The sequence below is a fragment of the Sus scrofa genome, chromosome 5 (genome assembly GCF_054392235.1).
Source record: "Sus scrofa isolate SSC_HxYL_T2T_F1_AM1 chromosome 5, Sscrofa_HxYL_maternal_Yorkshire_Landrace_v2.0, whole genome shotgun sequence".
Taxonomy (NCBI): domain Eukaryota; kingdom Metazoa; phylum Chordata; class Mammalia; order Artiodactyla; family Suidae; genus Sus; species Sus scrofa.
Window position 1 is genome coordinate 33748375 of NC_139387.1, and position 26626 is coordinate 33775000.

Genomic DNA, 26626 nt, shown 5'->3' on the forward strand with positions numbered 1-26626 from the left:
TTAGTCAATAGGAAGAGAAATTTGTCTGAGTTACTAATTTTTTAAAATTTATTTTGTTGGAGAGGGAGGAAATGGAAAATGAAAGTCACCTTCAGCCTTTATTTTGTATCTATCAGGACAAAATTTACACTCTCACAAGCAGGGGCATATCAGCCTCATTAGATGTTTTCTTCTCATTAAGCATGAATGTAGCCATATAATCCTTATGTTTGACTGTGTCTTTATGTGATTTGCTGAGATTTCCATGCTTCAGAGTTTCTGATGGTGTTTACAATTAAAGCACAAAAATTGCTTCATGTTCACTAGAAAGGCGTTATGCCCCTAAGTGAACTGTTAATAGATAAAGAAACATTAAATTTTCAATATTGGAAGAAAATAATTTGCAGAAAAATATATAACTTACTCAAAAGTAATATTCTTACTCTGGTTTGAGTTCCCATTATGTTTTAACTTTAAAAAAAAAATTCTTTGTTTCTCATGTTCACCAAGGAACCATGGACTGTGTATTGTTTTTGAGAGTAGTGACATAAGGAGCCAACCTCCTTTTCTTCTTCAAAAGCTTTTATTGTGTAGGTTTATGAATCCCCAACTTCTCTTTAAATATGAAATCTGTACATTTGAGTTAACAAGCTCACCTAATTTGAGAACTGTGATTCTAGAAATCTTTGTGTGTTCTTGGGCTTCTGAATCATGTATGATGGTGATGGTTACAAGACTAATATTTCTGGTTTACTCTGTTGACTATATGGGAACCAAAGGCATGACGGCATTGTATCCACTATTTGAATTTTTTTTTTGTTGATTCTTAGGAGGTGACTTAAAATAGGTAAAAAAATCTTTGTCATTTTTTAAGCTAAAATCATAGGGTATAGTAAAAGATAAATGAATAAAATTGATTGAGGATGAATTTTTACATAAAATTACATGTATTTTTTATCACTGCCAGCCACCAAATATTTATTAAAAATCCACTTTGTTACAATCAGATTCCTTAAATATCAAGTCAAAAACTGGTTTTAGCCTACTGGATCTGGAATATAGCTTTTAAAAATGAAAAAGTCCACTACATTCATTTTGAAGGTAAAACCTGGAAATAGTGTATAAAACTGAAATATTAGGTAGCTATTGTCAAAGTTAGGAAATTTATGTTAAATTTTCAAATCCAAATTGAAGCGTGCCGCTAAATTTCCGTAGTACAAGTTAGTATTTATCATGCAAATAGTTATAACATCTGTCCAGGCATACATCTTTCACTCTTGTAACCCAAGATTTTGTTCATGATTCTTATTTTTTCCAAGTCCTAATTTTTAAAAATGTCTTTCACGGGCAACATCTGCATGTCTTTGAAAACTACAAAGTTTTGTGCTCTGAAAAATCTTATGGAGAATACTGATTAAAAGTTTATTTCTTCTTTTAATTTCGAATCAAAATATGTTGTGGAAAGCATTCAGATGGTTTCAAATTAAAAATCAGGTAATTCTTTTTTCTTATAAATTCTTTTACTATCAAATGAGGGAATCATAACAAAGGAAACTGGAAATGTGTTCTTTGGCATTCTGTATCATGCAAATTTTGGTTAGAAATGAGGTAGCATATTGGAACAATTAAATGTATGACTTTAATAGGTTCAGATTCTCTATTGTTCATCAAATACAGAATGTAAACTAGCTCTGTTTAATGTTGTATACAACTCTAACAGTGTTCTTGACAAAGTAAGATTTTCAAATGAAGGAAGATGCTGATTTTACTAAGGGAAAAAACCCTTAAAAAATAAATACTGTGGTCAATGACTAGCTATAAAGGAAAGAATTTAAAAATAAATAAATATATATATGTGTGTGTGCATGTCTGTGTGTATGTATTACATATGCATGTACCTATATATTTTTTTCAAATAAAGGACCCAACTTATGCAGAGCAAACTGCACAAGGAAAGTTTCTATTGTCAGCACATGGTAAAAAATGTCAGCTGTTGAATATATACCAAAATGATCCACCTGGAAATTTCTTATCAAAATGGTGTTTTCTACAAAAGCAAACCCACAACTTCTTTACATTTTTTAAGTTTCAAAAAATTTATCATAAAAAATTTCAGCTATATATAAAAGTAGAGAGCATAATATAATGAGCACCCACACATCCATCATGTAGATTTTATGTTGTCAATAATTTGCCATTTGTTTCACTTTTCTTTTTTGCATAAATTATCTTAAAGTGATATACATACATTTCATGTGATTTTTAACACCTGAAAATTATAGATTATCTTGACTTATTGAAAGAGGTCAATTATTTTTTTGAGGTTTTCATTTATCTCAGAAATTAGAGTCACATACAAATTCTTATGGAAAAGGTCTTGACATCACTACATCCACACATTCAGTTAGAGATGTTGAAAGTTCTGTTCATGTGGTGAAGGTTAAGAAAAACTTTAACCAGAAGGCAGAAGTGCTGAATTAATTCTAATCTGAGAACCCTAGAATTATTCTGTCCTCAAGATTAATTTAATGAAAACTTTAATTGCCATCTAGATGTGTCCTCTATGTACTGAGTTATAGACTAATCAAGTTAAGTTTCTGTTGGTTTATAACTTAGTCACCTAGTTTTCAGCTTTGACTATTGAGAACAATCATCCTACCTTCTTTCTAAAGGTGTTTTAAGGGTGTGATTTTAATACTGTTTCCTAGATTGATGTATTAATGTTGCCTGCCTATGATTCTGTGAAGTCGATTTACTAATAGAGTAAAACAGACTTCCTTTTATGTTCAGAAGTAGCAAGAAGCTGTGCTCTTCTCCCCACCTCCCAAGAAGGGAAGTTAGTTGATGCTGGAGGAAGTAGAGCATTGAGTTTAATGTAGTGATTAAACATGAAAGTCATATATCAAATCTCAGGAGAAACATACTTTTGAAAGAGGCAGAGAACTGTGGAGCATATTGCATGATAGGCTATGTAAACAGAGCCCTGGAGGTCAGTGTGTGGATGCAAACCAATTAAATAAAGAACTTACTGGCTTTGCTTTCTATCATCTGGATGGGGAGGATCACAAGTTAACATGCACAGGATTGAAGTGTAAACTTTGCTTGAATAAGCTAGGCACCTTTGGAAACTTCATTAACTCTTTCAGTTCACTACTGAGGTTGGTTGGGTTTTGTTTTGTAGTTGTTGTTTTTAAAAATTTAATCGAAATCCTTAAAAATCAAAAATAGTTCTTTCTTGGCCCTTCTATGCATGCCCATCAGCATGTGTAGAATGGAAGACAAAGCAAAGAATGAATTGCTCAAAAGACCAGAGTTGGCTGTGTAGTCAGATTTCAAGGACGTGCACATGTCTTTTAAAAACAATCCATTTGGAAAAACAGAGCTCTTGCAGAATAACTGAAAAAAGATGTTTTTCCCGTCTTCTGAATCCTGGGAATAAGGAAAAGATATAGTGGGAATTTACTAGTCACTATATAACATCAGGATATTGTTATTTCTGTTCTGTTAAAATAAAATCGTTTTCTGACTAGGAAGAACATGAAGCTTGTAAGTTAAAAACTGTATGTTAAAGACTGCCCAGAGTCTAATTCTGTGGTCTCAACCTTCTCAGGCAATGTTTGGGTGAGAAAATGAAATACCAAGTTCAATGGTATAGTTTCATGGTCCATAAACATTCAAAACAAAGATTTTTTTTTTTTTTTTTTTTTTTTTTTTTTTTTTTTTTTTTTCTGTAGAGTCATGTTGGCTGAGAAAGTGAATGAGCTTATGTTTAGTGCTTGTTGATTCTGGGCTGCTTGGAATAGCAATACTAAGGAAATGGGCTCATAGAACACAGCAACTCAAAGGTATAAGATTTCATGAAAGCAAATTATGGAGGATTAAGAAACCTAATGAGCATGGTTTAGTGTAGAGAGTGGAGGAGAGAGCTCTCTATTAAATAAAGCCCAAGAGTGTACAAGGTTAGGAGATCCTAAAAGACACGATAATAAAAGGCACAACAGAATATAATTATCCTGAAGAAAAAAAAAACAAAAAAAACAAAAACCCTCAGAAACTCCAAGGAACAAAAAGCAGCTAGTGTCGCTTTTAAGATCTGCACTTTAAAAGGAATCTACACCAGGGTAAGGAAATCAAAGAATATAATCAGTTAAAGCTTGAGGCAAAAACATATGGGTGGTGAAAAACAGAGTGGACTGTTAATGGTGGTCACTGAGTTAAAGGGAAATAGGGAATTTGAATATAGTAGAACCACAGTTTTAAAAGCTTATTAGCAAATGAGACAATCTGTCTAACACAGTAAGTCTTTCCCAAGAAATATTAATAAGGAAAACATTTTCAGATCTTATGGACGTGAGGGTATGTTGCTAATACTTTTTAGCTGCTACAAGTCAATTTTGTTACTGTAAATTTCTTGTTTTTGAAGGTCTCATAACAATGCAGAACCAGGAAATAAAATGTAAATCTCTATAAGAATGTTGAAATCTGTCTTTGGGCATCATTCATTAATAAGAAAAATATTGACCATTCATCCGTTCATTCACTCAACATATTTACTAGGCATACTCTATGCCAGATGCTGAGGCTGTAGCTGTGAACAGGGGGATACAATTCCTTCTCTCATGGAATTGTACTGCTGGTTGGTGTATTAGAGAAATTCACATGGATTTCTTTGAGAAACGCTAACCAGGTTAAATTTAGATGCAGGTCATGAGTTAAAGAACTCTTGAAATTTAAATATAAGCTAATCTATTTTAAGTTTTGACAAATTCACCTTTCTTTATTCAAACCATGTAACTCTGTTTTCCACTTTTAAGAGACCACTTGTAAGAGAGAACGGCCTAATAACGCTAATGGCTGGTGTGTAGTTTTTCTATAGCTTTTAATAAGGAGTGACATTTCACATTTGATTATCATTAAGAGAGATTAACTTAGAAGAGAACAATGACAAATGTTTGTGGATACTGTTCTCTTTACTTTTATTTATTTTTTTAATTCATTCTTTTACTGGATCCTATTCAAGGTTGGCCTGGAAAATCAGGCAGCCTTCTCTATAACAATCTTAAGGGATTGTGTAGAAGGAAGCAGAGGGGACATAGCCCTTCATCCCCTTTTGTAAACAGAATTAAAGACCAGGAAGCAGCAAGGCATGGTGGCATAGTGCTGAGGTGCTAGATCAGATACATCTGAATGAAGTCTCTCCTTACTTCTAATACTTTTCAGTTGACTTTCTTGGAGTTCATGTATGCCATTATGTCATATACTTAAAGTTTGTATTTTCTTTCCTTCTTATTTATAGTTAAAGCATTCAAAACTATAAATTTCCTTCACTAATGGGCTGAATCCCAGAGATTTTTTTAATACTGAATTTTAAGTAGTTGTAGTTTTGATTTTCTCTTGGACTCATTGATGATTTAGGAAAGTGCTTCTAAATTTCTAAAGTTTCTACTTGGTACTTTTGTTGATAATTTTCAGTTTCATAGCTTGGTGGACAAAGAATGTGGCCTTACTACTTTTTAGTAAGTCTGTTGTTCAGTACTTGTTAAAGTTTTATTTGGGGGCATAGTTTGTATTTAATTTTGTAACTCTTATGGGGGTGACTTGAAAACTATATTCTCTGCAGCGTAAAAGGGTTTGATGCATACTTGCTAGATCAGTCTGGTTCATTATTTTTATCATTGTTTGTTTGGTCTCTATTTTATCTGACAAGGATCTTGAGAGGAGCGATAGTTTTGTCATTCATTTTTTTGACCTGAATTCCACCTCTTTAGATATCACCATCCCTGTGTTGTCGGCCCCACATACTCTATATATTCTGGCATTAGCTACCTTCTTGGGTCATGGGTTGCACTTGTCTTCTTGTAGAGAACATTATTCCAGAGCGGTGCACGTGGAAACAAAGGCTTCTCTAATGAGGAAACTTATGTTATTCCAAATTTACCTGTGAAGCAAGAGGTTGTTTTACCACTTGTGAATACTAGCGCTTTCCCCCTTCCCTCTTGCCCACAGTACCACCCCACAGCTTCATAAGGAAAGAGGCCCTGAGCCATTATATGATGCAAACCTTTGTTTTCTTCACTTATCCTCCCTGCTCCTCCATCTGTCTGATAAGATTCTGTTTATCTTTTTTTTTTGGGGGGGGGTCCTTTTAGGGCCATACCCGCGGCATATGGAAGTTCCCAGGCTAGCAGTTGAATAGGAACTGCAGCTGCTGGCCTGTGCCACAGCCACAGCAACATAGATCTGAGCTGCGTCTGTGACCTACACCACAGCTCACAGCAATGCTGGATCCTTAACCCACCGAGGTTAAGCAATTGAACCCTCATCTTCGTGAATTCTAGTTGGGTTTGTTACCACTGAACCACTATGGGAACTTCAAGATTCTGTTTATCTTTTAAGGCTCGGCTCAAGTGTTGCCTGCTCATTACGTATATTCTTCCTTAACATCTTCCCAGAAGATAATCATTCCTTTTTCTGTGCAAACAATGAATCTTGTACTTACATTTACTGTAGCATTTATTATCTACCGTAATTGTGTAGATTTCTTCTTTCTCTCCAAGTCTGTGAGCTTATCAAAGGCAAAATTCATGACTTATTCACCTTTATGATTTTGGTATCTAATATGAAATAATTAGTCAATAAAAATTCAGTGAGATTGAAGTCTTTGCTCTCCAATTGTGGTTGAAAAGTTTAACGACCAAAGATTTGTTCTCTCCTTTCACAGTGCAGAGTTATTGTTGGGAAGTGGCTACTCAGCCAGAGATTACAATTTTAGCCCCTTTGCATCTGTGTAGTGACATAAGACTAATTCTCCCGGTGGAGTAAGTGTCATTTCTGGTCTAAGCAGATTAAGTATCCAATATACTTTCCCACATCTCACTTCCCCCTCTCAGGTTACATCAGAGGTACATGTTGAACATGATGACATCACAATACAGAAGGAGTCTCAGGTCCTGAGGCATACCTGAAAGAGATCCACTCAGAAGAGTTCTTCATCCAAGAACAACCTCATTGGCTTTTATATGTAGAGAAATAAACTTTTGTTGTACTAGGCTGCTGAGGTTTTGCCATTGTTTATCATGACAGCTAGTATTATATACCCTGAATAGCCCAGTGCCTAGAATACTCCCTGGCAAAAGTTGGTACTCATTGATTACTGTTGGATAAATAACAAAATTAATGGCTAGGGATCACATTGTCTAACCTACAGATGCCCCTTCAAACAAATGATCATATAAAATATAGTATACTATGTTCTATACGATCGCTGAGCCTATCTGTTAGTGATTGGCACAATGACAAAGTATAAAAGGACATCTTAAAATGCAGTTACTTAAAACAACAGTAATTTATTTGTGCTCGCATGTCCATGGGTTGGGTGGGAGTTGGTTGGCATAAGGTAGTCACAGGTTGGGTTCAGGTCAGCTCCACAAATCACTGATGATAAAAGAGAAGCAGGCAAGTCCAACCATACAAGCATATTTTAAGCCTCTGTGTGCATCGATCTGCTAGCATTGAGTTGGCCAAGCAAGTTACACGTTCGGGCCGAAAATAAAGGAGTGGAAAGAGCTCTGTCCTTCCCACTTGTCGTACAGGTGTAAGTATTCTCTCTTAGCTCAAGTGGGCAGAACTGCTGAATCACATGGTAAAGGATGTGGAGATAGAAAGGGGAAGATAGGGGCCAAAAATGGAATCTATCACATTAGAACATTGTGTACTCAGATCAATTATTTAGTAAAAATAGAGTTAGGGTGATTATATTTTTAAGTGGATCCAGTTCCTTCTTTATAATTGAATTATTTTGTAACCTAACTTATGTTGTGACATTAATAGATATGTGATCATGAAAATATTTGTGTAATGCTTTACCATATAAAAAGTGTTTTAATTAATCTTATCAAGTTTGAAACTCACAAAAATCTCCGTAAGATACACAGGGATATTTTTACCAGTGTAGGAACTGAGATAGGGAAAGATTAAGTGACTTGCTTAAGGCAGTAAATGGCCAGCCTAGGATGGGACTTCAGATCTCCAGGTTGCAAAGACTTTTCTTTTTATTACATCATGAGATAGTTATTTTAATGAGCAACTTTTATTTTTAGTTTTTTATTATTAGCTTTTTATTTTTATTATTTATTTATTTATTTACTTTTGTCTTTTTTTAGGCCTGCACCTGTGGCATATGGAGTTCCCAGGCTAGGGGTCGAATCGGAGCTGTAGCTGCCAGCCTACGCCAGAGCTATAGCAATGCAGGATCTGAGCCACATCTGTGACCTACACCACAGCTCACAGCAACACCAGATCCTTAACCCACTGAGCAAGGCCAGAGAACGAACCTGCAACCTCATCATTCCTAGTCGGATTCGTTAACCACTGAGCCACGACAGGAACTCCTAGCTTTTTATTTTTGTATGATTACTCTATTTCGTAACTATGATACACTATAAATTATAAAATTTAAAATTTTCTCAAATTAAAAATAATAATGTTATAAACACCTTAAAAATACAAAGTGTAATACCGATTTATATATGATTACAATGTGGCCATTAGTGGGCCATTGAAAATACTGCTGGCAGTTTCCCAAGAGGCCTGAAAAGATAGTATCAATTGCCTTGGTGAATTTTCTGTGTTCTAGTATCTGGTCTTGAACTTTCAGGCTCAGAAACCTCCATGTTTCAGTATCTCTCAAGGATGGACTCATGTTGACAAATCCAAAAGACTGATGGATGAAGCTAGAATGCCAGTGTGTTTGTTCACAATGAGAAGTGTAATTTCCACAGGTTTCAGAATACTTACATGTGTATGATCAGCATCTTCTTTCTCTATAAGTGGTCAAGCTTTTGACTCTCGAAATCACCATGCACCATGAGAATGCACTTTATCAATTTGCCAAGATAAATCATCTGTGCTGGGACTGAAATTTTATCACCCTAAAGGCATGGGGAGTCAGATCATATCCAGAAAGTTGCTCTGTTGAGCACAGAATAAGAGCAAAGAGAAGCAGACAAATTGAATGTTTAGCTTCATGAGTTAAAGTTATCATCAATTGTCTATGACAAAATAGGGATGGTCCTGGCCATTGAGACCTTATATAACTTAACATTCATTGACTTCAGCTTCCTCCATCCATCTGCCCATCCATCCGTATAAAAAATAGTTTTGCCATTGGACCTGGAAGACATACTACAAATCTGTTATTTAAGATTTTGTTTCCAAGTTCTTGGAGCAGGAGACCATGTATAGCAACTTTAGATCTTAAATTTTATAATTTAAGTGTTTCTTAGGTATAGGAGCATATATTAACACTTGAATGACTTAATATATCTCTTTTACCATGCTAAAATTAACATATAGACCAAGGCCAATATCTAGATCAAGACAGAGAATATTTCCATCACCCTAGAAGGTCCCCTTGTATGTATTTTCCTTCCATCAATCCCACCCCCTAGAGACAACTGCCATTCTGACTTGTCATCATTGATTATACCAATCTGTTCTTGAAGTTTATATCATATCAAATAGAAGCATACATTTTGTACTCTCTTGTGAGTGATATCTTTGGCTCCCTATAGTGTTTTTGAGATTTATTCATGTTATTTGTAAGTACCAGGAGTCACTGCTGAATAGTATAAGCATATTTTGGTCCAGTTCTGGCTACCGTTCATGCAGTTGTGTTTGCTCGGTCGTCTCTGTGTCCAACATTCCCAGGCCCAGAATACTGTTATTAATGCATTGAGCCAGTAGGTAGACATTTTTATTCTGATTCTGTCAAATCACATGTGCATGTAGAGCACTTTATTTGAGACATGGTGGAGGATATATGAGTATGACACACTTCCTGCCCTTATGGAGCTTATAATGTAATTGGAGAGATGAGATGTATACACACGCATACTAAGATATCTCTGGGTGCAGGACAGTATGACTGGTTCCAGTAATAGAGTCCTAGGAGAGTTTAGAATAGGGGGGATTATTTTAGGCTCTGGTGGTTGATAAGGAAGGTTCCTTGTTTGAGGTAGAATTTGGATCTTTAAGGGTAGAAAGAGGGAGATCATGTTAAATAGAGAGTCAGTTGAAGTTGGGCACAGAGGCAAAGGTGCAAAATATATTTGAGGAACAGTAAGTAAATCAACTTGCCAGAACTGGGGGATTGATGTTAAAATAATCTACAGTGACAATGACTTTCTATTTCCTTTTTTGGCCTCAAAATTTTTGGTCTTATTTTTCTGGATATATAGATTTTATTATTTTTTTAGGATTCTAGAAGAATAGTGCCTGTTACTTAAAATTGCCATTAGTTTCAAGTGTATGTGTTAATATATACCAGAACTAAAAATTCTCCCCAAACCTAGTTTTATGATCATGTTAAATTCATTCATGATGAAAGATAGTTTTGTTCCCCAAAGTTTTCTTTATTAAACTGGTATGTATTCTACGTAACCCGAGCATTTTATAAACTGGCAAATATGGAAGGCAGTCATGTCAGATATGGAAGCAGCTTAATAGAACTACACATTATGTCAGATATGGAAGTAGCTTCATAGAACTACACATTATTATGTTTTGTTAAAATGATAAAAAAATAAAAATAAAAGCAGACCCAGAGAGGAAAAAAAATGATATAAGTTTTTAAACTTATGAAACAGAAACCCACTCACAAACTTTGAAAACATACTTGAGGTTACCAAACGGGACAAATGGGTGGGAGGGATGGACTGGGGCTTTAGGATCGGCATATGCACATTGTTGTATATGGAATGGATGGTCAGCAGGGACCTGCTGTATAGCACAGGGAAACCTACTCTATTCTGTGATAACCTATATGGGAAAGGCCATGTGTATATGTATAACTGAAAAAGCGATATAAATTTTTATGAATGAATGAATGCAAAGGGAAATTTTAATGTTAAATGAATACCGTTTCATCAACATTCCACAATTGTTTGTTGATTACACACACTCAGGTAAAGAAAGCTTTGTACATTGCCTTAATCAATCTATTTGTTAATTATTTTAAAATAATTTAGTATCCAACAGAAATAACTTTGGGTGTAGAAATATACTGCTATTAGAGTATTCTTACATGATTGTGATAAGCAGGGAAGATAGTCCCCTCTCTCTGTTACCTGTTCTATTTATTTTGTAGTTAAGAAGGCTGAGGGAAGAAGGAAGAAGGCTGTTGATTATTTTGTGCTTGTGTGCCTACATATACCTAAGGAAAAAATAATTGCAGATCCTGTGTCAGTTTAATTATGTAGTTGACTTAACTGTTGATTCAACAGCTAGTTACTGTTCACAGTATTTAAAATTTGTAAACTTCTTGGTGGTATGGGTGATAGTAAAGTAATGATAAATGAATGTTTTCCTAAAGTAGGAAATTATATAAATGAACAAAGATGCTTTGTTAGTAGGATTATTTTAAATTTAAAGATATGCAGCTGACTAATAACCAACTTTATTACTTAATAACCATGACTATATATAGATTTGGGGGAAATGTTTAAAGACAGCTTAATTATAGTTTTATACATGGTTAATTCTAATCTCTATTTTGTAACTGTTTTTAAGAAAATATTTTTATGGTTTTTCAAAATAATTTGTTTTATAGAAATCCAAAGTATGTCATGTCTTAGCAATTATTTTTTAATTGCCTTTTAGAAATTCCCCAGTTTGGAAAGTAATTAGACTAATTCTCATGTCTATCTTGTAACCTGTTTATTAAAAAGGTAATCTTTTGTATTCTTTCAGAACACCTCAAATTTGTCCATTAATAATCTAAAAGACATCATATCTTACGTTTGTAAAATCATTGGTAGGAACTTACTTTTCTACTTTATTCTTCTTACTGCTAGATTTCATGATCTTTCTCTTTTGATATGATTTTTAAGAAGATATTTTTTCAGTTCCTATGAATTTTGATATATATGATGTGTCACCACACAAGTCATGAATCTACGTAACAAAAAGATGAAAGCTTCTATTTTCATCTGTTATCTGCATTCCTCACCAAGAGTCAATGGCTTGGTTGTATAGGGAATGATCAGAAACAGGAAAGCTATGGTTTAGAAAATGTTTTAATCTGTTTCAAATAACATAGCAGGGCAATCTGGTAAAAATGACATGACTAATGACTAAAGAAGATTAAAATATTTTCACATTCTGTTTTTAATGACCACTATCTTAAGAATTCTACTCTAAAATTTATAACTAGTAAAATATTACAGGAAAAATATATCATTCATAATCTACTGGAAGTTGTGTTTTACCTTATCAAATTGTGCCTGCTTTTTAGCCCAAACAGTATAAATTAAAAACAAATTTTAACTGAAATATAGCTTTTGTGCTATTCTTGAATACATTAATTAAAGTGTTAATATTTGTTAGGTTAGGTTGAGCATAGAAAAGCTAAGATTATTATTTTTGGTTAGACAGGGTAGCGCTTCAGTCAGTATGCAATTTTTAAATTTACCTTTACAAATAGGCAGTTCCTCATTATTTAGAAATTAGTTTTTTAGAGAGTTTAACTATAAATGCTTTCTATGAGTATAAATATGTGGCAACTGTTAATTTTGGAGGTTTGCCCATTGATTCTAGTTGTTCTGTCTTTTTTTACCCAGAGATAATGATGTGTATTCAGCCTCTGTCATATTTACCTAGAGGAAGTCTTTTTAATCCCTCATTTTTCTTCTTCACTGAGGTTATGTGTAAATACTACATAAAATGGCAAATGGAAAAAAGTCTGTTTTGTCTAAAGATACCATTCATCTTAAACAAACACATCAGTCTGTCTTTTGAAAGTATAATGATAGAAGTTTTCTTTGGTAGGAGAAGGAGAAGGAGGATAAGACCAAAGTAAAAATATTTTGCAAATTATATGATATGGTATTAAATCCCTTTAAAAATTGGATAAATTTTCCTGATTGTGTCTCCTTAAGGGAATCATCCCACCCTTACACTGTTTCTGTGCTTCTTAATTTCTAACACTATTGGCACACCATTTTTATGAAAACATGCATTGATTTCTGACAGAAAGCTGAAATTAGTTTTTAATCATATGTAGTAGCACAGTTCTCTGAAAAACCATGTATATGAATTTATAATTCCATATAGGAAAAGGAATATGTTAATTTTTAAATTATTTCTAATTTGGAACTCTACAAAAATAGAATAAAATAACTTTAACTTCCTGTCCTATGAACTCTTTGGAAGTTAAAGAGTTTAACTGTTTAATTCCTCTATTATATTTATCTTCAGCCCTAAACATAATTACAAGAGGAGTGATGACTAAATAAATATTTACTAAGATAATGCCAAATGAATCAATTGTTACTTGCCTACATTCAGTTAATTAAATTTATTATGAAAACTGATATATTTGGTATTGTGCCTGACACATCTTGTTTTCTTTTTATTATGCTTATTGTCCTTGTCCTTTTCTTTCCTTTGATTGGATTGATTAAATTTTTACTCTTTTAAAAAAAACTTGTAGTTATAAGTTAAACACATTGTTTCTATTTATCTGCCTACCAGTTAATTTTGAGACATATTTGACCTTGGAATTTTTTGTGAATGTTGGGAATTAATTAAATTCTATAATCTCATTCCGCTTCTCCCAATGTAAGATCTCTAGTACTTTTAATTTGTCTCTGACCCCTGTGCCCTTAGGCTGCCTCCAATCTGGAATATTTATAATACTTTTCGTTATGCTTCTGCTTTCTTAAAAATCATTTCTGAAGAATTCTATTAAGTGTTACAACTATATTATCAATTGCTATTTAGAATTAACTATTTAATTTTACCTGCTTACTCATCACTGCTACTTGTGTCCTGTTCTTTCTTAGCTCTATTTTTCATTTTGCTATAGTGCTTTTTTTGGCATTTTTGTCAGAAAAGGTTCTAGACAGCAAATTATGTGAGTTAATTTATATAGAGATTATTTATTCTCACTTCTCCTGTTATCAAAAAGGATTCAAGGCAGAGGACGCGTTGTGTGTTTTTTCAAGTGTGGATGTTGGTGAAGAGAACTTATGGAATTCTAAGATCTTTGCATATGTGTTCCTTACGGGTGGGCTTTTAATTTTTCTTTTATATGCCCAACATTTTTACAGGTGTGATTTGAATTTAGTTTATTACTCATTTGCTAAGAATTTCTTCTTGCAGAAAAAAAGCACTTTTTTAGTTGTCATAGAGTTAAAAATATGCACTTCAACAAATACTATTAAGCATCCTTTTTATGCAAAAATACTCCCCAGTATTGGGCAGGAATATATTAAATACCATACATGGTAAACATGTATTAATATATGCATTTTTAATATTACAGCTTAAATTTGGCCTTTATAATTCTTGAGTTTTGCTTTAAAATATTTTTAAATTAAACATATGAAAAGTAAATTTTAAAGATATATTATTTTCATCTTTGATCAAATTGGAGTGCAAAAGTGGAGTGCACCACTTTTTAAATGTCATTATCCATTTTTGGATACTTAGCTAAATTAGAGTAATTCAAGGGATGAGAGGATTTCACTTGGTTTTTTTTTTTTAGTTCACAAAGATTAATGTGGCAAAGACCTTTCATGTCAGTTTTGTTGTAAGTAAAGGAAACTGACTTATCTGTTATGCAGATATATGTGCCTTTAATATAGACTATATTTTCTGATATTTTTCAGTCTTATCTCATTATTTCAACTTTTGGGTTTATTTATATAAGTCTATTGTAGAGTTAATGGATGACAGGATTATAGTACAACATCAGTATCTCATTTTAAAAGCATTCAGGGAGTTAGTTTGACCCAACAAAGAATATAGCTTGAAAATGAAGGGCAATGAACAAAGGGAAATAAGGGGAAAATTGGGCCATGTGAATAAGCCAAAATAAAATGAATGAAAATAAAGGGCAAACAGTCTGCCCATTTTAAAGACTTCTGAGTTTTACTGCGAAATAGGCTTCCAGAAAAAAATGTACCAATTTGTACTCACCAGTTGTGTTAAAAGCATTACTTTTTCTGAATACAGTGATCAACTCTGAGTATTACTGTCCTCCCATTTACCAATCTGTTAGGTAAAAAGTAGGATCTAATTGTTTTAATTTGCATTTTTAATGACTAGAGAGAGTGAATTTTATTTCTTATGTATTATTTTTTATTTATAATTATACATAATTATACATATTTTTTACTTATTCTCTTGTAAATTGTGTGTGTGTGTGTGTGTGTGTGTGTGTGTGTGTGTATGTGTCTCAAAGACTGGAAGTAAGAGCCAGACTTGAGGCAGACAGACCATCATTTGGGCCCTGGCTCTGTCTTGTAAGCATTGTATATTTTGGGGCAAGTAATGTAATCTTTCTGAGCCTAGTTTCTTCATTTGTAGAACAAGAATACTTGAAATTATAATACCTACCTCAATGTTATGAGTACTAAATAAAATATACAGTTAAAGCACTTATCAAGTGTTTGGTACATATTAGTGATGCTGCTGATTTAAAAAAGGATAATGGGACTTCCCATGTGGCTCACAACATAACTACTCGGTGTTGCTTCTACAGTGGCTGTGGCCTGGCCTGGGAACTTCCATATGCCGCAGGTGCAGCATAAAATAAATAAATAAAATAAAATAAAAAAGGATAATGCATTAAATATTTTCCCAATTGATTGCTTAATGTTTAAGATTTTTTTTCTCTACAGAAATTTAAAATTTTTCATTAGTAGCATATGTCAGTCTTTTCTTTTATAATATTTACTTCATGATTATGTTAAGAAAATTGTTGTCCACACCCAATATTATAAAAATATGATGGAAGTATTTTTTTATGTGACTGAGTTGTAAATGGAATCATTAATTTTAGTAACTCAGACTAAGGAAGTAGACCGATAATAGGATTTATTTTATGTTTTTAAGAAAACCTTATCTTTCACTCTTGTTGAAAAAATTCAGAAAACATTAGTTCACATATTTAATGTTATACTAATTTTTATTTTTTAAGACTTTGATAATACATTCCCCTGGAGTATTTGTACGATTAGGAGGGGCCTGAGCTATTTTGTACAATACCTTCATGTCCATTGGAAAATGGTGCTGTCCTTAGGTCGATGAATTAGAAAAAGCCACCACCACCCCCACCTCCCGCCACACACACACACGCACACACACACAGCTGAATGACTTCTCCGGCTGAAGGTGAGTACACAGCCTCCGATGTGAGGGAGCATGAGGTAGAGTTTAGCTTCCATGTGACTCTTCCACCATTTATACTGCCCAGATCATACCATGCGATGAGATGGTCCTATGTTTCAGTGTTATAACAGCTCTTGAAATCAGATTAATTTATTTACAGCCACCTGCATAATTCAACTGAATTGAGTAACCTTTTATACAGGTACTTTTCTTTTAAAAAAGAAAAATGCGTTTTTGTTTGAATATTGTGGGCAGAAAATAAGAGAGCACTGGCGCAAGTTTTACGGCCCTCTATTCTTCTACCCTGGGTGTTAATTCATGTTCTCTTAAGGGTTGATTTCTTCCTCCCAGTAAATAGTGATGTTAATGACCCATCTAATGCCATGTCTGTTTGAATGTTTTTCTTGTTATGGGAAAATTGATAGGTGTTATGTTGCATCTCCAGCACAATGTGCTTTGCAGAAGTCTCACTCTCAAACTGTGCTTAACCATCCCATGGTGCTCCTCTTTCTCACCTCCGTATTCTTCTGTTGCCTCTTATTCATGCTTTTTTCTTGCTAGCCTTGCAGCCATTTTTACTTTGCTCTTTGGAACTCTCATCTCTTTGTCAATACATTCTTTTTTACCCTCAAATCTTTTCACAAAATATTTTCTTCATTTTCTTGCTTTGAGATGCATCTCTGTCACAAGGTCCTTCCTGCAACTGCAATTTTCTCTCCACACCTAGAGGCAGTGTCAGTAACAATTTTTGATTACCTCCTTCAAAACCCCAGTTTTCCTTTCTCATGTTAAGAACTCTTCTTTTGAAGTTTGCCATCTCACACAACCATATATTGCCTATCATTATTGCTGTGATCTGTCAGTCCCTTGGTAGTGCCCTTCATTTAGTGAGGATTTTAGTCTCCCACTCTAATTCTTGCCATCCTCATAGGCCATTTCGGGGACCATGTGGACAGTCCAGCCAACATCTGGACTTCTTCAACCTCAGTGTTCTGGTACCTTCCTTTTCTTCCCAGTCTATTATGCCCCTCATTGGTTTACTTTCTTCTCTGTCCATCCTAGATCCTCTGTTGACCATTTTGTCATTTTTGCCACTACCCTCTGGGTTCTGGATTTGGTTTCCTTATGTTGAATAGCTCCTTCGCCCAGAATGCATGGCCCTCTTAAAGGAAAGAGTATAATTATTGGGCAGTTTCTGCCAGAGAGTTATGGCCTTTCATTTCATATCAGCTCTTGGCACTGTTCTGCAGTCCTTCTACGTCTTTATCACTTTCTTCAAATTCCCTTTTCTACTACCCATTTTTCATAGAGAAATTTGAGGCTACGAAGCTTGAGTTCTTTCAAATTTTCCCTCCTTTAACTACAAATATCTCTACCTACACTCACCTCCTTTCCTATATAATTGAAAGAAGAGATGTTCTTTCTCCTAGTAATCCCAACAACTCTGCTTCCCTAGAATGTTATTCCATCACTTATTTACTCTAATTCTTGAATTCTGAAGTTCTTTGATTCTGTTTACTTCTTTACAGCCTGAAGATGAGCTCAAATCATCCCACTTAAAAAAAAAAAAATCAAAACTCAATCTGGAGGCAGAGATATTGAATGATATCTTCTGAACTGAGAAGGAACTTTTAGACTGAAAAATGAAGCAGGCAACTCCATAAAGTTCAATTTTGAAGTTTATTGTGGGTAAATTTTATATAGGCAGGATCAGGCGGACAACCATCCAGAGGCATTCACAGCTGCACTCTGCACTGTTGAAAGGGATACAGGGGAGATTAAAGGAGCCAAAGTGGAATCTGACTACTAGGAAGAAGCACATCCAAACCAATGGGAACAGGAGTATTTTTCCTCCCCTTGGGTGTCTCATAACCATTAACCATCTGCTTCAGGAAAAGGTACTCTTCCAGGTTTCCTATCAGATGAAGGCAAGAGTAAACCTTGGGAGGGAACTTAGCAGGCCTGGGTGTGTTCCCTGTGAGTAAGGCTAAAGCTCAGTCATGCAGAAAGGGGAGGGGTAGGACTGTAAGCCTAAGATGGAGCTGACAAAATGGAGTCAGTGTGGTTCAGCCACACATTTGTTCTCTTCTAACACTCTGTATCTGTTCTTTCTATTGGAATCAAGGTTTTCAGTACACTACACTAACTGTTTCTAATCTCTCCTATTCAAAGGAGAAATAAAAAAGGACAAAGGAGAAGGGAATACTTATTAAAGACCAATCAGCATTTGCAAAATTTCAACCTTACTGTTAATTATTTGATAAAATGCAAATCATATCAACTACAAAAATGCTTACCAAAAAATTAGAGCTTCAACTGTATGGGGAGATGTTTACTCTCAAATATTACTAAGGGGAATGTAAATTGATAGACTCTTTCTGTATAGGCAATTTGGTAATTTATTAATCTTATAATTCCACTTTAGGAGACTTTATAAAGAAAGTATTTAGGAACTAATATAAAAGAATGTTCATGAAGCATTATTTATAGTAGCAAAAAGAAAAACAGCCTAAATATGCAATAATAGAGGCAGGTTACCACATTCTATCTACATGAAAAGCAGTTCAAAAATAAGTTCACCAAAATGGTAATGGTAGTTACTTCAGAGTGATAAGATTACAGGTGATTTTATTATCTTCCTATACTTTATTATAAAATTCTAGTTTAATTTACAGGAACATGTATTGCATGATAATCAGAGAAATGGAAAGGTTAATATTAATATATATTCTGCCTCTGACCAAAGAATAGAGATTTTTGTAAAAGTGTTTATACATCCATAAGCTTTCAGTGTGTCCCAGTTATTGCTGAGTCATTGGAGTACATTGTGAAAAGTAGGAGGAACATACTTTTTTCATCAAATGTTTGGACATCCAATGTGGTGACCTATATAGAATGTTAGAGGAGAGAAGAGAGGAACTCACCAATGAAAGATGTGTGGGAACATTAAAGGAGAAGAAAGAGAGACAGCTAGAAACAAAGGAACCAACTCATCTCAAGCTCATAGGTGGCAGGTGCACCATCAGTGCTGGATAAGTTGTCCCCTTGTAATTTTCCTGAATGTTAATATTGATAGCCAAAATATTGTTTAGTTGGAAATAAGGATGAGTTGGCTCCTTCCCCAGAAAATGTGATTAGTGATGGTAGAATATTCCTATTTAGGGGTTAGAAGCAGCTGTTAGTTAAATAAAGTAATTTTTATTAAACTGGCCTTATAATTCATATTCACATAAGTGATACTGTCATATCAAACACTGGTCAGAATATGATATATAGAATGTTTTCAAAGAGATGAATAGTTTGTCAATAGTTTGTAGCTTGGTTGTTTTGAGTGTAAAATGCATTTTATATAGCGTGAGCATAATAGAAAATTTAGATTTAAAGGCCAGGTCACCAAACATGTTTAAACTATCATGTACTTGGGAATTCATAAGTTTCAGTGAAAATTTTATTCAGAATTTCAGGTTGGGATGCAAAGAATCAATTTCCCATTCCTCTATTTTATGGTGTTTTGTTTTTCAAAAAGGATTCCCTCAGCAGTAAGCTCCTACAGGAGTTTCGAGCAGTTTTTATAGATGATTAGATGACAAGATGATTAGATGATTACATACAAAGTTTGTCCAAGCCAGTGGGTAACAACAGAGAAATGAAAATGAATGCCTCTGGAGTGGTGGAGCTGGAGGAAGCATGAAGCCAGGGTACTGGAAGAGTTATCAGCATGATCATAGAAGTTATATAGGACCATGAAAAGTTGGATTAGAGGGAGAAAATTTGAGCCAAGTGCTAAAAGGATTTGGGAGAATATCCCAGGAATCTACAGACAGAGGAAAGAAGAGGATAATTGAAGACTTCAAAAGTAGTCTTTCTTAGGCTTAAAACCATAAAGCCCCTAGATGAAAACATAGGCAGTAAGCTCCTTGACTTTGGTCTTGGCATTGAGTTTTTGGATCTGACTCCAAAAGCAAAGGCAACAAAAGCAAAAATAAGCCTGTGGGACTACATTACAGAAAAGCTTCTGCACAGCAAAGGAAATCATCAACAAAATGAAAATACAACCCACTGAACAGAAGAAAACATTTGCAAATCATTATATCAAGTAAAGGGTTAATATCCAAACTATATAAATAACTCAATTAACTCAGTAGCGAAAAAAATAAGCAATCTGATTAAAAAATGGGCAGAGGATCTAAACAGACATTTTTTTCAAGGAAATTATACAGATGGTCAACAGAGACATGAAAAGATGTTTAACATCACTACTTATCAGAGAAATGCAAATCAAAACCACACTGTAATATCACCTCATACTGTTAGAATGGCTATTATCAAAAAGACAAGAACTAACAAGTGTTGGAGAGGATGTGAAAAAAAGGGATCCTTCCTACACGGTGGGTGGGAACATAAAGTGGTACAGCCACTATGGAAAACACCATGGAGGTTCCTCAAAAGTTAAAAATAGAACTACTACATGATCCAGCTATTCCACTTCTGGGTATTTATCTAAAGAATATGAAAATAATAATTCAAAAGATTTATGCATCATCATGTTTGTTGCAGCATTATTTACAACAGCTAATTACATGGAGAAAATCTAAATGTCCATCTGTGGATGAATGGATAAAGAAGATGTGCTGTATATACACATGGAATATTCCACACAATGGAACATTATCCAGCCATAAAAAAGTAAGAAATCTTGCCATTTGCAACAACATGGATGGATCTGGAGAGTATTATGTAAAGTGAGATAAGTCAGACAAAAGCAAATACTGTATGATTTCACTTATGTGTGGAATCTGAAAAACAAAACAAAGCTCATATATACAAAGAATTGTTTGGTGGTTACTAGAGGGGAGGGGTTGGGGGGAATGGGCAAATGGGTGGATGGTAAGTAATCTGGTTACTTATACCTAAAGTTATTTACATCCACTTTAAGTTTTGGTTATCAGGTTCAATTTCCATTAGAGCAGTTTTTCTCAATCCTAGCCACACATGAATTTTCTGAAGAACTTTTAAAGAACATGTGTGTCTGGGCCCATCCTAGACTAATTAACTCTAAAATTTGTATGGAACCACAGAAGACTCCAAATTGCAAAAGCAATCCTGTGAAAGAAGAATATACAGGAGGCATCACACTTTCTGCTCTCAAATTATATTACAAAGCTGTAGTAATCAACATGGTGTTGGGAAAACTGGATATTCACATGAAAAATGATGAAATTGGACTCTCATCTTAATACCACTCACAAAAATTAACTTGAAATGAATTAAAGATTTAAAGGTAAGACCTGAAACTATAAAACTACTAGAAGAAAACATAGGGAAAAAGCTCCTTGGCATGGTTCTTGGCAGCAATTTTTGGACATGACACTGAAGCACAAGCAACAACAGCAAAAAATAAACAAGTGGGGATACACCAAACTAAAAAAGCTTCTGTTCAGCAAAAGAAACAATCAGGAAAATTAAAAGGCAACCTACAGAACTGGAGAAAATATTTGCAAACCGTATGTCTGATGAGGGGTTAACATCCAAAATATGTAAGGAATTCAGACAACTTGGCCAAAAACCAAACAATCTGATTAAAAGTGGGCAAAGAACTTAAATAGACATTTTTCTACAGAATACATGCAAATGGACAAAAAAATACATGAAAAGACACTCATCATCACTAATCATCAAGGAAATGTAAATCAAAACCACACTGAGATACTGACTTACATCTGTTAGAATGGCTTTTATCAAAAAGACAAGAGACAGCAAGTGTTAATGAGGATGTGGAAAAAAGGGAATGCTGGTGTACTGTTGATAGGAATGTAAATAGTATAGCTGCTATGGAAAACAGTATGGAGATTTTTTAAAAAATTAAATATAGAACTGCTATATGATCCAGCAATCACACTTTTGGCTGTGTATCTGAAGGAAATGTGATATTTGCACTCTCATGTTCATTGCAGCATTATTCACAATAGCCAGGATATGGAAACAACCTAAGTGCTGATGGATGCATAGATAAGGAAGATGTGGTATTTATGTGTGTGTGTGTGTGTTTGTGTATAATGGAATATTATTAATCCATAAGAAAGAAGGAAATCATGAAACTTGCAATAACATGGGTGAACATTATCCTAAGTGAAATTAGCCAGACAGAAAAACAAATGCTGTATGATCTCATTTATGTATATAATCTGAAGTCTAACTCCTAGAAACAGAAAGTAGAATGCTGATTACCAAGGGCTAGGAAGTGTGGAAGATGGGGAGGTGCTGGTCGAAGAGTTCAAGCCTTCACTTATAAGGTGAATAAGCTCTGGGGATCTCATGTATGATGTGGTGTAGCCATGGTTAATAATACTGTTTGTGCTTGAAATGTGCTAAGAGAGTAGACCTTAAGTATTCTCACCACAAAGAAGACAAGGTTAACTCTAAGAGGTGATGGATGTGTTAATTAACCTGATTATGGTAATCGCGTCACAAAGTATATGTGTGATAAATCATTAGAATGTACTCTTTAAGTAAATACAATTTTATTTGTCAAAAAAATAGATTTGTTGAGTTCCCATTGTGGCTCAGTGGTAATGAACCCAACTAGTATCCATGAGAACACAGGTTTGATCCCTGGTCTCTTTCAGTGGGTTGAGGATCTGGCATTCTGTGGCTGTGGTGTAGGCTAGCATCTACAGCTCCAATTTGACCCCTAGCCTTGGACTTCATATGCCACAAGTACAGCCCTAAAAAGACAAAAAAAAAAAAAAAAAAAAAAGATTTGTCTGTTGCTATAAATAGAGATTGCTGAGGAATTGCTTACTATTAATCATTTAAGGTGTTATTGAATTTATTGGTCTATTAAATCATTTTTTTAAAGGATGATATAGAAAATATATTTCAAAAAGAATTTCTTTTAGCTCTTTGCATACATTTATTCCTTACAAAATAATTTAGATTTAAACGAAACTTCAAGAACTTAGTTTGATTTTCATGAGTTGGGAAAAATAAACCTTATTCATAGACCAGAGTTAAAAATAAGGGCAAAGGATATGAATAGACATTATTCCAAGAAAGATACACAAATAGCCAATATGCGCTTTTGAAAAAATTCAAAACATTAGCCATTTGGAAAATGCAAGTGGAAACCCCGGTGAGACACCACTTCTCACCCAATAGGATGGTTATATTAAAAAAGACAGACAATAACAAATGTTGGCAAGGATGCATAAAAATTGAAACCCTCGTGCATTACTGGAGGAAGTATAAATGATACAGCCAAACAGTTTGGCAGTTCTTCAAATGTTAAATAGAGTTAACATATGATCCTTCTGGCATATTCCACGCCTAGGATATAACCAAGAGAATTGAAAACATAGGTCCACATGAAAACTTGTACACAAATGTTCAGAGCAGCATTGTTCATAATAGCCAAAAGATGGAAACAATTCAGGAGTTACCGATGTGGCTTAGCAGTAACTAACCCGACTAGTATCCAGGAGGACACGGATTTGATCCCTGGCCTTTCTCAGTGGGTTAAGGATATGGCATTGCCATGAGCTGTTGTGTAGGGTGCAGGCTCAGCTCTGGCATTGCTGTGGCTGCGTAGGCTGGCAGCTGCAGCTCCAATTCTACCCCTAGCCTGGGAATTTCCATATGCCCTGGGTGTGGCCATAAAAAAAAAAAAAAAGATGTGACAATTCAAATGTCTATCAATTAATGAATGGATAAATAAAATGTGGTAAATCCATTTAGTGGAATATTACTCAGCCGTAAAAACAAATGCAGTACTGATGCATGTTGTAGAACATGATGAGCCTTGGAAAAAAAGTCTTTTGTGAAAAAAGTCAGTAATGAAGGAGGACATATTACATGATTATGTTAATATGAAATGTCCAGAATAGTTAAATTTGTAGAGGCAGAAAATGGATTAGTGGTTGCCTAGGGGACTTTGGGGGAAATAGAGCATGACTGCTAATGGATACAGCTCTTCCACCTTTATATGTTCTTTGAAATAATTAGGGATTTAGGTTTTAGACTATTAGCAATTTTTTTCTTATAAAGTTCCTCGTCCATTTATAAAATCTTTTTGTATGTTACATTGTTTTTCAAACCATATATATTAATGAATATGTTGATTTTTGTATTAAAATAACTTTTAAGTTTTATCACTGCTATTTCTTACATAGTAAGTTTTCCCCTGTCTTGAGCTTTATTTCTAATTTTTAAATAACATTGTTTAGAACCCGCCGCAGGAGTGGTATACTTTATGAGTGTTTCCTTGTCTTGTTACCAGCACTTTAAAGGATTTTGATAGTTACTGCCAAACAAATTGCTTTCCAGAAAATTTGTACTAATTTAACTTCCATGTGGATTTTGTGGGTATTTCCATTTCTCCATGTTCTCTTTCTTCAATACTGAATATTTTTATACTATTTAATACCTGAAAATGTATGTCATATTTGAAAGCTAGTATTTCATTAATGTTTTAATTTGCATTCTTTAATTGAGTTTAAATTTTTAAATATAATTATTGAACATTCATTTTTTTCTTTTATGTATTGCTGGTTTAGGTCATATGCCGTGTTTTATTGAAGTATTTATGTATCTTATTGCTATGTAATTTCTCTTTATACTAAGGATATCATATATGTATGTTAAATACTTCATGCAGTTGATATTTTATTTAGTTTATTTGTGCTGTTTTATGGTGGACACTGGATCAAAAGTTGTTGAGATTTCATTAGGGAGATGGTTAAGAGCATCAAATCCCAGCTGAGGTACATGTTCATTGTGTAATATTGGGAAATTCTTAATCTCACTTAAATCCTGCTAAAACTGATATAAAACAATAGTATCAACTTCATGGGTTGTTGAGAGGATTGAATGACTTGAAGAGCTTAGCATAATACTTGTCATAATTTAGTAAACAATTGGTCATTTCTGGTTGTTACTATATGTGTTCTTTTATCTTTCATCTTTCTTTTTTTCTTCCTTCCTTCCTTCCTTCCTTCCTTCCTTCCTTTCTTTCTTTCTTTCTTTCTTTCTTTCTTTCTTTCTTTCTTTCTTTCTTTCTTTCTTTCAGGCCTCACCCACAGCATATGGAAGTTCTCAGAGTAGGGGTCAAATTGGAGCTGCAGCTGCCAGCCTGTGCCACAGCCACAGCAACACCAGATACGATACGCATCTGCAGCTCAAGGCAGTGCTGGATCCTTAATCCACCAAGCTGGGCCAGGGATCAAACCTGTATCTTCATGGATACTAGTTGGTTTTTCTAGCTCTGAGCCACAACTGGAACTCCTGTTTGTGTTCTTTCTAACAGGTGAGCTAAGCAAAGATGGAAGAGACTGATGTGGAATGAATGAGTATATTAGTTACATTTGCTGCCTGTCTGGTTTTTCCTCATTAACCTTTCCCACAGGTGAACTTGCAGGAGACCCTTCTACACTGTGGCATTTGGGTCTGTTTATTAGAATTACTACTGGTGGACCTCCTCTTCCTTTTGTGGAGTAGCATATTTGGTATTCAATCTCGTTCTTATTTTGTTTCAACAACTTGGGAATTTGTTGGGTACTCATTGTGTAGGTTTTCAGTTGTGTACTTTTCAAAGAAATAAAGCTCAGCAAAATAGAGTACTTTTTTCAGATATAGTGTATATGTCATTAAATGTTTTTCCTACTTACATAATAATGGCATTTGTATAAGTAAAAAAGGGTGTTCCTAGCTCTGAATATGCCCTGGAGACTTTATTATTTTTTTTGATTAGTGACATTTTTTTCTCTTCCAAACCCTTGGAGGAATGGGAACTTGAGCTTTCCATGGGGAAGTCTTACTTGTGTTGTTTCTTTTTATATATTTTATGTATCTGTCTATTCTGTGGTTGAATAAAAATATGTCCTTTTTATGGTCACAAGTGTAACCTTTGTGCATATGCTACCCATCATATTCAGATCTCCTTCTTAAAATCCCATGTTTACAAATGAATGCAAATTTTGTACCCTTTTACCTTTTAAAAATTTGTAATGATCACCATATCTTTTTGGTCATTAGATTGGCAAATGAGTAAATTCTCACAAAATTCCCTTTATAAATGTTTAGCTATATTTAGTCTTCAAATGTTCAATCACACATGCTTTTAGAAAGACTATATATATATATATATGTGGTTCTTGTGAAAGAGAAGAATTATTGTTGTATTGTTACACCATAATCTGTTGTGTCATAAACTAGATTATTTATAATATCTACTTTGTATTTACATTTATAGATTATATTTAGTATATATTAAATATATGATATATAATATATAGTTCATCTGTATACATATATGTAAAACAGAGGGAATAATTTGTCATGATTTGATTTTATAGGAACAGAATGTTAGCATTTGAAAAAAGAACATTAAAGATGATGTAATCCAGTGCTCTCATTCAAAAATGATATGAGCTAGAAAGGCAGCACATGGATTCCCCAAAGTCTTATGTGGGAGAACCTA

The 26626-nt window shown here is 34.2% G+C and overlaps 1 protein-coding gene and 3 long non-coding RNA genes across 11 annotated transcripts in view; 2 read left to right on the forward strand and 2 right to left on the reverse strand.

Moving 5' to 3' along the window:
• Positions 1-26626, reverse strand: part of LOC146403307 (uncharacterized) — an 897172-nt gene that overhangs the window by 397949 nt on the left and 472597 nt on the right. The gene's annotated exons all lie outside the window — the stretch shown is intronic.
• MSRB3 (methionine sulfoxide reductase B3) overlaps positions 1-26626 on the forward strand; it is a 167190-nt gene that overhangs the window by 94963 nt on the left and 45601 nt on the right. The window lies entirely within an intron of this gene.
• Positions 1481-6907, reverse strand: LOC146403311 (uncharacterized). 2 transcript variants are annotated; one of them, XR_014803553.1, is made up of 3 exons: positions 6479-6896; positions 5806-5884; positions 1600-3408 (listed from the first exon to the last, which is right to left on the reverse strand). It is a non-coding gene; the product is annotated as an uncharacterized LOC146403311 (long non-coding RNA). The 2 variants fall into 2 exon arrangements; XR_014803552.1 differs by lacking the exon at positions 5806-5884 and having other exon boundaries at positions 1481-3408; positions 6479-6907.
• On the forward strand, positions 17828-23493 carry LOC146403312 (uncharacterized). The gene is made up of 2 exons (XR_014803560.1): positions 17828-20255; positions 21671-23493. It is a non-coding gene; the product is annotated as an uncharacterized LOC146403312 (long non-coding RNA).